Source organism: Bufo bufo, chromosome 3 (assembly GCF_905171765.1).
Source record: "Bufo bufo chromosome 3, aBufBuf1.1, whole genome shotgun sequence".
NCBI lineage: Eukaryota > Metazoa > Chordata > Amphibia > Anura > Bufonidae > Bufo > Bufo bufo.
This window is the reverse complement of record NC_053391.1, coordinates 303,350,326-303,364,661: the sequence shown is the minus strand read 5'-3', so window position 1 is coordinate 303,364,661 and position 14,336 is coordinate 303,350,326.

Sequence of the window (14,336 nt, the reverse complement as noted above, 5' to 3'; positions counted from 1 at the left end):
CACAAGAAGCATTGCCTGATGTGAATGATGCCTCGCACAAAAGAGCTCTCAGAAGACCTACGATTAATTGTTGACTTGCATAAAGCTGGAAAGGGTTATAAAAGTATCTCCAAAAGCCTTGCTGTTCATCAGTCCACGATAAGACAAATTGTCTATAAATGGAGAAAGTTCAGCACTGGGGCTACTCTCCCTAGGAGTGGCCATCCTGTAAAGATGACTGCAAGAGCACAGCGCAGACTGCTCAATGAGGTGAAGAAGAATCCTAGAGTGTCAGCTAAAGACCTACAAAAGTCTCTGGCATATGCTAACATCCCTCTTAGCGAATCTACGATACGTAAAACACTAAACAAGAATGGATTTCATGGGAGTATACCACAGAGGAAGCCACTGCTGTCCAAAAAAAAACATTTCTGCACATTGACAGTTTGCACAAGAGCACCTGGATATTCCACAGCAGTACTGGCAAAATATTCTGTGGACAGATGAAATCAAAGTTGAGTTGTTTAGAAGAAACACACAACACTATGTGTGGAGAAAAAGAGGCACAGCACACCAACATCAAAATCTCATCCCAACTATGAAGTATGGTGGTGGGGGCATCATGGTTTGGGGCTGCTTTGCTGCGTCAGGGCCTGGACAGATTGCTATTATCGAAGGAAAAATGAATTCCCAAGTTTATCAAGACATTTTGCAGGAGAACCTAAGGCCATCTGTCCACCAGCTCAAGCTCAACAGAAGATGGGTGTTGCAACAAAACAACGACCCAAAGCATAGAAGTAAATCAACAACAGAATGGCTTAAACAGAATAAAATACACCTTCTGGAGTGGCCCAGTCAGAGTCCTGACCTCAACCCGATTGAGATGCTGTGGCATGACCTAAAAAAAAAAAAATTCACACCAGACATCCCAAGAATATTGCTGAACTGAAACAGTTCTGTAAAGAGGAATGGTCAAGAATTACTCCTGACGTTGTGTACGTCTGATCTGCAACTACAGGAAACGTTTGGTTGAAGTTATTGCTGCCAAAGGAGGTTCAACCAGTTATTAAATCCAAGGGTTCACATACTTTTTCTACCTGCTCTGTGAATGTTTACATCATGTGTTCAATAAAAACATGGTAAAATGTAATTCTTTGTGTGTTATTAGTTTAAGCAGACTGTTATTGTCTATTGTTGTGACTTAGATGAAGATCAGATCACATTTTATGACTAATTTGTGCAGAAATCCATATCATTCCAAAGGGTTCACATACTTTTTCTTGCAACTGTATATATATATATATATATATATATATATATATATATAATATAAAGCTGAGTGTATGTGTGTGTGTATGTGTGTATATGTATGTCCGCTAAAGGAATCCGCACCGTCGCATTTACAATTACGAAATTTGGCACACGGGTACATCAGGTGTCCGGTAAGGTTTTAGACCAGTTCTCAGCTCTATAGGACGTACCGTTCCTGAGATATTCCCAAAAAAAATGCATTAGCCAATAGAAGCTTGGTCACATGACCCTTATCAGCCAATAGAAACTCACAGGCCGTTAGCCTCTACATACACAGTTTTACTTCAGGTTTCCATAATAATCCAGCCATTTTACTTCACTGCTGTGGGTGAGCTTTAAAGGAAATCTGTCACCAGGATAATCGCTATTGAAGTAAAGCTATGGCCTAATAGCACTTAGTACCTTATTTCCAGATGTGCCTTTGTTCCAGCAATAGATGTTTTTATCCACTGAAAATCCAGTTTATTTGGTATGCAAATGAACCAGTAGGGTGCCCAGGGCATCACTCTTGCAGGAAGGAGGCCAGACATGCCCCCTGTCACAATGTGTCCACACTCAAAAGGCGAACTTAAAACCCCGCCCCCAGGTCCCAAGGTTAAAATCTACTTCTGTCAGCTGCAGGGGTGGGAGGGAGGGTGACTTTCTCCCTGCAGATCACACTCAGACAGCACAGTGCTGCTTTCTTAGAGTGAGCTGTTCATGTCACACACCCTCCCACTCCTCAGCCGGCAGAGATTGAAAAAATGAAGCTAAAAATCAACTTCTAGGTGCTGCTAAGCCACGCCCCCATCTAGTTAGGCCACGCCCCCTCCAACTCTTCAGCCGACGGTGATTGAAAAAATAAAGTTAAAAATCTACTTCTGTCAGCTGCAGGGGTGGGAGGGAGGGTGACTTTCTCCCTGCAGCTGACACTCAGACAGCACAGTGCTGCTGTTGAGAGTGAGCTGTTCAAAAGGACATCCCTGTGTCCGTCCAGGCCCTGCGCCAGACAGAGGACAGGGAGTCTGAAAGCTGGACTGTTCGGCCTAAAACTAGACCTATGGCCACCCTAGGGGCAGACTGCTGTGGAGGTCACAGTTAAGGGGATGGTCCGCTATGGAGGTCAGTGTTAAGGGGCAGATTGCTGTAAAGGCCACTGTTAAGGGGGCGGGCCCCTGTGGAGATCACTGTCAAGGGGGTGGTGTGCTGTGAAACTTGCTGTTAAAGGGGAATGCTGCTGTAAAGGTCAAAGTTAAGGGGGTGGGCTGCTGTGGAGGTCCAATTTTAAGGGACAGGGCACTGTGGGGGGGGGGGGCAGTGTTAAGGGCTGGGGGCCTGTAGATGTCACTGTTATAGTGGATAGTGTTGATATCCTTTAATGACACACACAAACATTAAATGAAATAGATTAAATATACCCGAGCGAAACCGGTTCCTTCAGCTAGTATATATCTATATCTGTATATATATATGTATATATATATATATATATATATATATTACAAAGAAAAAATGTGGGGGATTGGGTCAGCACAACCTGTATGTAGGTGCACATCACTATGGCGAAATACATATACAAATGGAAAATACAAATGTGATAGCATGCGGGATGAGGCATTGGTGTACATTTTGGCCAAAGCGTAATAAGCCACTCACCACGTCAAGGTCGCCTCTATTGAGTGGTCCCTAACATTAGTTCCTACCTGTTTATGGGCCATGACAGCCACACAAAGTCCAGGGAATGCAGGTCAGCATACACGCCAAGCACACTCTGCTTTTAATCCCGTCCGGTGCCATTACAGCTTTCATCGGATCCAGGGATGCAAGTACCAACATGCACTCTGAGCCCACCATATAATTCTCCTGGAGCCAAATGGCTACTGGTAGGTTCTATATAAGCAGACTCAGTTTTATACTGACTTTAAAACCTGCTTCCAGGACAGATTGACTGGTCAGGTGTGCATGACTCCAAGGAAATCGCCACGCCTCCAATATATACTACAAAGAAAAAATATGGGGGATGGCTGTTGTCCCAGAAGGAAGCCTCTTCTAAAGATGATACACAAGAAAGCCCACAAACCGTTTGGTGAATAAAAGCAGACTAAGGAAATGGATTACTGGAACCATGTCCTGTGGTCTGGTGAGACCAAGATAAACTTATTTGGTTCAAATGGTGTCACGCGTGTGTGGTGGCAACCAGGTGAGGAGTACAAAGACAATTGTCTGTTGTCTACAGTCAAGCATGGTGGTGGGAGTGTCATGGTTTGTCATGAATTCCAACATGTACTGTGGCATACTGAAGCAGAGCATGATCCCCTCCCTTTGGAAACTGGGCTGCAGGGCAGTATTCCACCATGATAAAGACCTCAAAGACACCTTCAAGACGACCACTGCCTTGCTAAAAAAAACTGAGGGTAAAGGTGGTGGACTGGCCAGCCCTAAACCCTATTAAGCATCTGTGGGGCATCCTCATTTTATGCGAATCGTACAGTATTAGAATGTATTGGCTCAGATGAGCCGAAGTTATTACTTCGTGAAGTCTTGAGAGACTTCGGGTAATAAGTTCAAAAATTAATTGCTACTGCTAAAAACCTTTTCCCAAACTCAGGTTCATTTCCAAGGTACCACTTGGAACCAAACCTAAGTTCTGCTGCAGCTGATATGTGAATTAAAATGTTTGGCAGCAGATGAGGTGTTTTATGATGTTCTGCAGCAACTGATGTGTTTATTAAAATGTTCTGTAGCAGCTGAGGTGTGTATTATGATGTTCTGCAGCAGCAGATGTGCAGCGTGCCACGGGTGAGACGTCAGCCAGAGAGTCCCTTTAAAATAGTAACAGTGCTTAAAAAGTTTTTGTTGCGACGCCAGTTGCATTTCAGCAACGAGGGACTAGGTCCTCCTAAGAAGATGGTATTAGTGGTACCCAGGTGTAGGAATGCCAGAGTGGTGTAAGGGTTGCCTATAGTGTTCCTTTTTGCACTTGTCACGGTGCTCCTACCTGGATATCCGGAACCCTGGGCGTAGTCGTCCGCACCAGTGCAACTGAAATGGTTAGGTGGTAAGGTTTATGGTGAAATAATTTTATCTTGGTCACCAGCAGCTCTGGCATAAGCTTTGGCAGGCAAACACATTCGGCCCAGCTACATCTATCACTTTCTTTGGCTCTGCTGTGTTATCAGATTAAATATAAACTTTTCCTTTCTGCTGTACTTATCTTTCTGTAGTCTGTATCTGGATCTGTACCTTTTATCTTTATTTCGCTCTCTCTTTATCTTTATCCAGGGAACCTTTCTTCCTGGCTTTTGAAAGTCTTTACTTCTTTTCTCTGGTTCCAGCAGAGTTGAAGGTTCTTTGGTTGGCTCTGGCAAGGCCCATCCAACAGGGACGAAGGCCTGCTTCTTCACCTTACAGGGGGTATGCTACTCTGACCTTCACTAACATTGAACTCCTTCCTGTCTAGAGAGAGCCAGAATGGATAGACAAGTTCCATTCTCTGTAAACTAGCTCTGCCATAGGTGCTGCCATCTGCTGGTGAACCAGGAATATTACACAGTTAAACTATTTAAAATATTAAACAATTGCAAAATAGGAAATACATACACACATTATGCAGGATATGGAAATAAATATGTAAGATGACACAAGATGATGTCAGATCAACCATAACAGATAGTGATGGGGTAAAAAGAGTGGTAATGCCCCCTAGCGGGATGTTACAGTCCCCTTTACTTAAGAGGCAAGCCGTCGTCGGCTTGTGCTTAGGCTTTGGATATGCTCCAAGGGTACCAAATAAGAGTTAAGGTGCTGCATGAGAATACTAACATACAAAAATTTAAGACGGCTACTTCTGGAACTTGACTGAGTAGGGTGACTTGCAATGGTTTTCCCTCTCACAGCAAACCAACCAAATACTTGCACTTCCTTAAAGTACTCACAACGCACTAAGTGCTCAATAGAGATGTCCCGAACTATTTGCCAGCGAACATAGCTTGTTCGCGTTCGCCGCGGCGGGCGAACATATGCGATGTTCGGTCCGCCCCTTATACATCATCATTGAGCAAACTTTGACCCTGTACCTCACAGTCAGCAGACACATTCCAACCAATCAGCATACCCTCCCTCCCAGATCCTCCCACCTCCTATCAAAAAGCAAGGACAGCATCCATCTTAGATTCATTCTGAAGCTGCAGTGTCTACAGGTTACATTAATCACATTGTGAATTCAACTTAGAGCTGGGTTCCTAATGGTTGTATTGCTAGAATATAACGAAAATTGAGAATATAGTGCTATATTCGTTATATTCGTCAATTCTAGCAATACAACCATTAGGAACTCAGATCTAAGTTGTAATCGCAAGGCGATTAATGCAGGTTATATTAATCGAATTGCGAATTCAACTTAGAGCTGGGTTCCTAATGGTTGTATTGCTAGAATATAACGAAGATTGAGAATATAGTGCTATATTCGTTATATTCGTCAATTCTAGCAATACAACCATTAGGAACTTAGCTCTAAGTTGAATTCGCAATGCGATTAATGCAGGTTATATTAATCGCATTGCGAATTCAATTTACCACACTCTGCGTCAACTACGTAATTTTCCATGGGAGTTTTGCCATGGATCCCCCTCCGGCATGCCACAGTCCAGGTGTTAGTCCCCTTGAAACAACTTTTCCATCACTATTGTGACCAGAAATAGTCCCAGTGGGTTTTAAAATTCGCCTGTCTATTGAAGTCTATAGCGGTTCGCCCGGTTCGCCTGTTCGCGAACATTTGCGTTCGCTAACGGAAAATTTTATGTTCACGACATCTCTAGCGCTCAACAGTCCAGTGACAACCTGGGCCAAAGTCATCACTTTAGAGTGTGTGGGGTGTCATGTACTGTAATACCTCCACATTCTTTGATACGCCCGAAACCAGAAAGGTGGCTTTATCCTGTAATCTCTTCCTAGCACCAAGGCCTTATAATGCTTTACGCTTCGCCACCTTGATGACCGAACAGGTAGCTATAAACAAATTTCATTAAGGCTGCATGAGGCCTTAGGACATAGAAAATTAGGAGAGGGGGGAACCGGAACTCCCAAAACTCCCATGAGGGACATACCCTCTAAACGCACATATTAGCAGCGGGTTACCCTTGGCATTGTTAGATCTGCTTGTGACGTAACCACTTGGTCCCTCTGTGTCACACTAGACCTAGGCTCTCTAGCTGACACAAGGTCACATAAGAGCCATTAGTTTTAAATGTCCTCAGAGGCAGTCCATAATGAGCAAGGCGATGTTAGACCTGCTTGGAACCTATATTAACACACTCAGAAGCAGTCCATAATAACTAAGCAATAAAGAAAGGTGCTTAGTATCTGGTGACCTGAATAAAGTGCAAAAACCATGATCCATACAATAGTGCATAAGAGGTCACATTGGGGTACCTGGAAAAGAATACACACAATGGGCACAGTGCTTGAAATGTTGCTGAAAACTGAAAAGATTAGTGCAAATTTTCAATGCAAATACATAAGGCACGTTTTTAATACAATAAATCAGTGCAAATAATCAGTGCAATAAGGGAATCACATTAGAGTCTATTTTTATTCAATGTTTGAAGGTAAAGTGCACCTGAGTATAATTGTAAGTGAAACAACAGTCCTTTGTAATCCATGGGAATAGTAATGTTATTATTTGTAATCCAAATGAGCTAGCAGAGTCATTTGTAATGCACATAAGGCACAAAGTCATTTGTAATCCACATGGGTATAAATGTAGCAGCACAGGTCATGAGAACCATTAGCAAAGGGCTCTCCAATAACCTGAAAAGGGGGAGAAAAGGAATTTTGGCACAATCCATGCGCAACTGGGATATAAATCAAGATGGGGAGGGGGAGTCCTAACTGAGCATGATCATCCAGGTGAGGGCAGAACCAGGCAACCTGAAAATAGAAAACATATTAAAACACGACAACATGGCCTCACCCTTCAGATGCTGTCCATGGAGTGGCTTCCAAAGTCACTGTTCTTTAAAGACTGTAGAGTTGATGTCACGCCTTTCCCTGTGAATGTACGGAGATCTGTCAAACTGGTTGCACATGTCTGACTTCTTTGTTTGTTTTGATTTGGGTTTGAGCTGGACCCACCTTCCCTCAGGTCTACTGGGTTTCATTGTTAGTGAGGCTATTTATTCCTCCTTCCCCCAGTGGCCTGTGCAGGTTATAGTTCTTTCCTGGGAGCTCTTGATTTTTGGTGGATCGTCTGCTCCAGCTCTGCTCAAGATAAGTCCTTTACTTCATTTCCCTTTGTGTGTTTATCTAGGCCTCTAGGGAGACGCTTGCTTCTTCCTGGTTTGAAGAAGCAGGTTGCCTCTTCCCTTTTCCCTGCTGCTTAGGGTTTGCCCAGGGTGTTCAGGTTTAGGCACGAGGGCATGTGCATATCTACCCTAAGGGTATGCACATGGGCATAGCAGTTTAGGAAAAGTTTTTAGGGATCACTAGGGGGTGACCCTTTTCTCCCTAGCTTTTGGGCCTAGTCGTTTGTTCTGTTTTCTCGTGTTTGGTTAGTTCCCCGCTTACCTACCTATCATGACAGTTGATGAGACAATCCAGCTCCTTAGAGGAGGGACTGGACGTCCTCATCGCTGCTGGAGCTGCTGAAGCTGTAGAAGGTCATGAGAGGTTTTTCCTGCCTCTGAAAATCCATCTGGGCATGAGTGGTGGACCGCCACTGCCCTCCTGTGGCGGCAATCGGAATTGACCTTGTGGTCGCACTTTTCATCTGCGCGGCCATCCTCTGTTTAATTGGGACAGCTGCTCCTAACATTTCAAAGGGGTCCAGGACCTCTGGCTGGAGGGGCGTTGGTAAATCAGCCTCCACTTGAGATGGACCGATCAATAGCTCTGGTTACTCCCTTCTGACGACCTGCGGCTGGGATTTCCATGGCAATTGGTAGGCCACAATAATTGGGCTGTACACCAAATCTGTCTGGGCCATGTGTCCCATCTGCCGATCTATGGTAGGGGGTGCAGGCTCAGGTGCGGGTCTCTCTTGATATCGTTGAACCCCACCCTCTTCTTTCTGCAGGCGGCTAACCCGACTCCGGGCAGCTGGGACTTCCTGCCAGTGCTCCTGCTCGGACACTGATGCCATTGATTTATGGAGTAGGCTCACTCCCACGGCAAAGAGACCTTTCAGGAACCGCATAGGGGTGTTCTCCACCTGCTCCCCTTTGTAAAGGTTATGTCTGGCCTGGGGCAAGTACAGCTTCTTGACTGACCGTCGGTTAACGAATAGCTCCGATCCCCGTTCTGTCATCTTAAATAAACCCCGTACCTCGATCTATGCTGAACCACAATACGGTTCCGATCCGCTTCTCTAGCACCGGGTTGTGGGGTAGTGGGAGGTCAAGGATTCGGAGGACCCAGTCCTCAACAGCTTTGCGATGCTACCAGGCAGCAGTGGCATGAGCTGTCACTCTCCATGGCACCATGGGGTTGAGAAAGTCAGCCTTCTCGCTCTTACTGGGTGGGTTGCTTCTTCAGGTTCTCCGGCTGCCCCGACCGCACCAGCCGGCTTGGGGCTTATGGGCACCTCCTTCCCTGATCCCTGGACAAGCTGTGGGAGACAGATCTCCTCTAGAGCTTCTTTTAAGTCAGAGAAGTTGCTTCTGCTGGGCATCTCTTCCCCAGTAGACTGCGGGGTAGTCTCCCCCTGGGCCGACTCAGTCGCCATCCTGCAGCCTTTTGCGCGGGTTAAAACTGGAAAGAGAGGAGGAACTGGAAGGGAGGAGCTTTCACTTCCTCTATACAGACAGTAGCATCATTCCCGGTGGGCAGGGCTAGAATTTGCCGCTTTAGGTAGGAGTGTTCCTGAATGTTCCTGCTTTGCTTGGGCATGAAGAAGCTATGCCATTACATGTAAAAATGCCTGATTAACCCTTCGGGCACTGGCGCGCAGCGTTTTGCGCCGTTCGCTCCACACCAGATGCATTAAAGTCATTTTTAACGGTGTATTTGTAAATACAATAGGCTATAAAGTTCAATAGCACACAGATTGGTACTGTCCGTATCCTGTTTGTGACGCCAAAAGTTGAGACGTCAGCCAGAGGGTCCCTTTAAGATGGTATCAGTGCTTAAAAAGTTTTTGTTGCGATGCCAGTTGCATTTCAGCAGCGAGGGACTACGTCCCCTAGGTAGAGGGCACTGGTGGTACCCAGGTGTAGGAATGCCAGAGTGGTGTAAGGGTTGCCTATAGTGTCCCTTTAGGTGCAGCTCTTGCACTTGTCACTGTGCTCCTACCTGGATATCCATAACCCGGGCATAGTCATCCGCAGCGGTGCAACTGACATGGTTAAGTGGTAAGGATGAGAGTGAAATAACTTAAGTCCAGACTTTTATTAGCGTTGAAAACATCTTTACTTGAATAAACTCTCATCAAAGAACAATCTTTATCTTGGTCACCAGCAGCTCTGGCATAAGCTTTGGCAGGCAAACACATTCGGCTTGCTACATCTGTCACTTTCTTTGGCTCTGCTGTGTTATCAGATTAAATATAAACTTTTCCTTTCTGCTGTACTTATCTTTCTGTAGTCTGACTCTGTCTGTATCTTTATCTGTACCTTTTATCTTTATTTAACTCTCTCTTTATCTTTATCCAGGGAACCTTTCTTCTGGCTGGCTTTGGCAAGGCCCGTCCAACAGGGACGAAGGCTTGCTTCTTCCCCTTTCAGGGGGTAAGCTACTCTGACGGATGCATGGAATAGCCTTCCTGCAGAAGTGGTAGCTGCAAATTCAGTGAACGGGTTTAAGCGTGCATGGGATAGGCATATGGCTATCCTTCATATAAGATAGGGCCAGGGGCTATCCATAGTATTCAGATATATTGGGCAGACTAGATGGGCCAAATGGTTCTTATCTGCCGACACATTCTATGTTTCTATGTTTCTATGTTTCTGACCTTCACTAACATTGAACTCCTCCCTGTCTAGAGAGAGCCAGAATGGATAGACAAGTTCCATTCTCTGTAAACTAGCTCTGCCATAGGTGCCGCCATCTGCTGGTGAACTAGGAATATTACACAGTTAAGCTATTTAAAATATGAAACAGTTGCAAAATAGGAAAAACATACACATATTATGCAGGATATGGAAAAAAATATGTAAGATGACACAAGATGACATCAGATCAACCATAAGAGATAGCGATGGGGCAAAAAGAGTGGTAATGCCCCCTAGCAGGGCGTTACAGATTTGTGTGTCATGAGATTCTACAGCGTGAGGTGTATTTTGTGAAGTTCTGTAGAAGCTGAGGTTTGTGTTGTTAGGTTCTAGAGCAGCTGAGGTGTGTTTTATGATGTTCTGCAGCAGCGGAGGTGTATATTATGATGTCTTTAGCAGTTGAGTGTGTATTATAAGGATATGCAAAAACAGAGCTGTGTATTAGACTGTTCTGCAGAAGCTGAGGCATGTTTTACTATGTTCTGCAGCAGATAAGGTGTGTATTATGATGTTCTGCAGCAGCTGAGGTGTGTATTAAGAGGTTCTGCAGCAGTTGAGGGGTGTATTATAAAGTTCTGCAGCAGCTAACTTTGCCCCAATGCAAAATCTGCAACATTCCCAGCGAACGGGACCGCCATGTTCTGGACCGTAACGGACATTTTGGTGTCCGTATACCGAACCCGAACATGGATTTTTCGTTGTTCGTAGTTTAAATAAAGCTTGCTGAAAGGCTGCAGCGCGATCAATCTACAATTATTTAAGCTGTGGGCACTTGGAAGCTATCACAGTCATGTCTAGTATTGGCATGGCTGTGATTGACCGGCGCACCAAGTGACCATGCATGCATAAATGCTGGATCACAAGGCGCGCTGCCATTCTGCTCTAACTAGTGTAGGGACAGGACGCTGCTGCAGGCAGGGAGAGTGTTAGGCCTTTATTATTTTAAAAAATTGTGCTTGTGACTTGTAGGCAATATTGATCGGTGCAATACAGCTCCTTTGCAGCAATACCATACTTAATCGTGCTGTTCAGTCTGAGGGTGACCTGTTGGCATTTTTTTTCCAGTGCAATCCTACTCCTTTGCACCAGTGACAAGGAAATATAATAGTTAATCAGTCTCATAATTGGGTTGCTGAGACCTAGCTATTTTTGCGGTGAAAAAAACTTTACTTGCCACTGTCACAGGGAAATACCGTATTTTTTGCTTAATAAGACACACTCCCCCCCCCCCCAAAGTGTGTGGGGGGGGGGGAGTCAGTGCGTCTTACAAAGCGAATGTGCCTCAAATCAAGTCGCCCCTATTACAGGATAGCAGCGTGCTTAAGTGTGGGGCGGGCGGTGGCAGTTAAGCACTCAGTGATGCTGAATGCCGCCAGACCGCACATCCTTACTACAGATCTGCTGGCCGATTCCGTTCAATTCCGCAGGAGGAGGAGAAGAGAGGAGAGCAGTTCTTCTCCTCTGCATTGCAGCCCGCATGCATGTAATGCTGATTGGTTGTGTGCGCCGGCGGGAACTACTGGTGCTCCCTGCTTCCACCAATCAGCTTACTCCCTTCCATTGCCGTACTACAAGCGCCGCTGTTACAGAGCTCCGCCATTCCTGCTGTGAGAGAGAAAGCAACGGAGCGCTCCTGCTATGAAAGAGAAGGGAGCGCTCCTGCTGTGAAAGAGAAGGGAGCGCTCCTGCTGTGAAAGAGAAGGGAGGGCTCCTGCTGTGAAAGAGAAGGACGCGCTCCTGCTGTGAAAGAGAAGGGAGGGCTCGTGCTGTGAAAGAGAATGGAGTGCTCCTGCAGTGAGAGAGAAAGCGCTCCTGCTGTGCTCCTGCTATTCCCTGGCCTATCACCTAAAGTCCTGGGTGAGTGGCAGCTCAGGGGCTGGTCTAAAAATGAAATGTGTGCTAAATATGACTATAACTCCCCTCATCTATAGGAATGCACCGATTTACTTCAGTACATGGGTGTATTCCTATGGATGAGGGAGGTTATAGTCATATTTAATATAAACAGGCAAATAATGGTACAGTCCCTGGACAGTGTTTATATTTAATGTGACTATAATCCCCCTCACCCTTAACAATACACAAATGTACTGCAGGACATTGGTGAATAGAGATGTCGCGAACATAAAATTTCCCGTTCGCGAACGGCGAACGTGAATTTTCGCAAATGTTCGCGAATGGGCGAACCAGGCAAACCGGCATTGACTTCAATGGGCAAGCGAATTTTAAAACCCACAGGGACTCTTTCTGGCCACAATAGTGATGGAAAAGTTGTTTCAAGGGGACTAACACCTGGACTGTGGCATGCCGGAGGGGGATCCATGGCAAAACTCCCATTGAAAATTACGTAGTTGACTCAGAGTCGGGTTTTAATCCATAAAGGGCATAAATCACCTAACATTCCTAAATAGTTTGGAATAACGTGCTTTAAAACATCAGGTATGATGTTGTATCGATCAGGTAGTGTAACGGTTACGCCCACTTCACAGTGACAGACCAAACTCCCTGTTTAACGCACCGCAAACAACCGCAAACAGTCCATTTGCACAACTGCAAACTCCCCATTTGCACAAGGTTGGATACCAAGGGTCCCCGAAAGGTGACAACAAGACGCCTGCTGTGTTTGGTCTTCCACCTCCTCAAAGCCACCTTCCTCCTCTGACTCCTCTTCTTCAGACTCCTCTCTCTGCGTTTCCTCTCTCTGCATTATTATAAGGTGTGTTAAGTACTACTCTTCTTATCAGTTTAATCCCTGTTACGTCCCCTATCAGGGGACGTGTATATGGAATCGATTTTAGGAACCGGGAGATGGAAAAAGATGCTTGGTCGGTCCTCTTAATTCCAATTTGGGGCACTGCGCGTGCGCTGTGTAATCTACTGTGCAATCCCAATATGTGTGGTGTGTTAAGTAGTACTATTCCTATCAATTTAATCCCTGTTACATCCCCTATCAGGGGACGTGTATATGGAATCGATTTTAGGAACCGGGAGATGGAAAAAGATGCTTGGTCGGTCCTCCTACTTCAAATTTGGGGCACTGCGCGTGCAATTTAATGTGCCACCAGATATGAGTGATGTGTTAAGTAGTACTATTCTTATCAGTTTAATCCCTGTTACGTCCCCTATCAGGGGACATGTATATGGAATCGATTTTAGGAACCGGGAGATGGAAAAAGATGCTTGGTCGGTCCTCCTTATTCCAATTTGGGGCACTGCGCGTGCGCTGTGTAAAGTACTGTGCAATCCCAATATGTGTGGTGTGTTAAGTAGTACTATTCCTATCAGTTTAATCCCTGTTATGTCCCCTATTAGGGGACATGTATATGGAATCGATTTTAGGAACCGGGAGATGGAAAAAGAAGCTTGGTCGGTCCTCCTACTTCAAATTTGGGGCACTGCGCGTGCAATCTAATGTGCCACCAGATATGAGTGGTATTTTAAGTAGTACTATTCTTATCAGTTTAATCCCTGTTACGTCCCCTATCAGGGGACGTGTATATGGAATCGATTTTAGGAACCGGGAGATGGAAAAAGATGCTTGGTCGGTCCTCCTACTTCAAATTTGGGGCACTGCACGTGCAATCTAATGTGCCACCAGATATGAGTGATGTGTTAAGTAGTACTATTCCTATCAGTTTAATCCCTGTTATGTCCCCTATCAGGGGACGTGTATGGAATAGATTTTAGACAACCGTAAGAGTTGTCAATAGTTGACACACTCATGACATAAATTTTATACCTCTATGCGTCAATCTTGGTGTAGTTATGACTGTGCTCGTGCGCACGTTTGGGAGATTGCAGGCGATGGGGGTTTTTCAAAGCCTATGGTCGTGCTGAGGTAGTTCAGTGACAGTTAAGTGACACAGAAAACAATGATTCTGCAGTGTGGGCCCATTGTTGGTCTAGTAGGCTTTAATGATCACCTTAGATGATCACAAAGAAAATTAATGTTTTTTCTATGCAAAATTATCCAGCCGATCGTTTTTGGTCTGTTCACAATGAAGCAACGACCTTATCATCTGGGGTGTGCCAACATTGCCATTGCCAACACACTCATAGAGGTGGTCGCTTCATTGTGATACG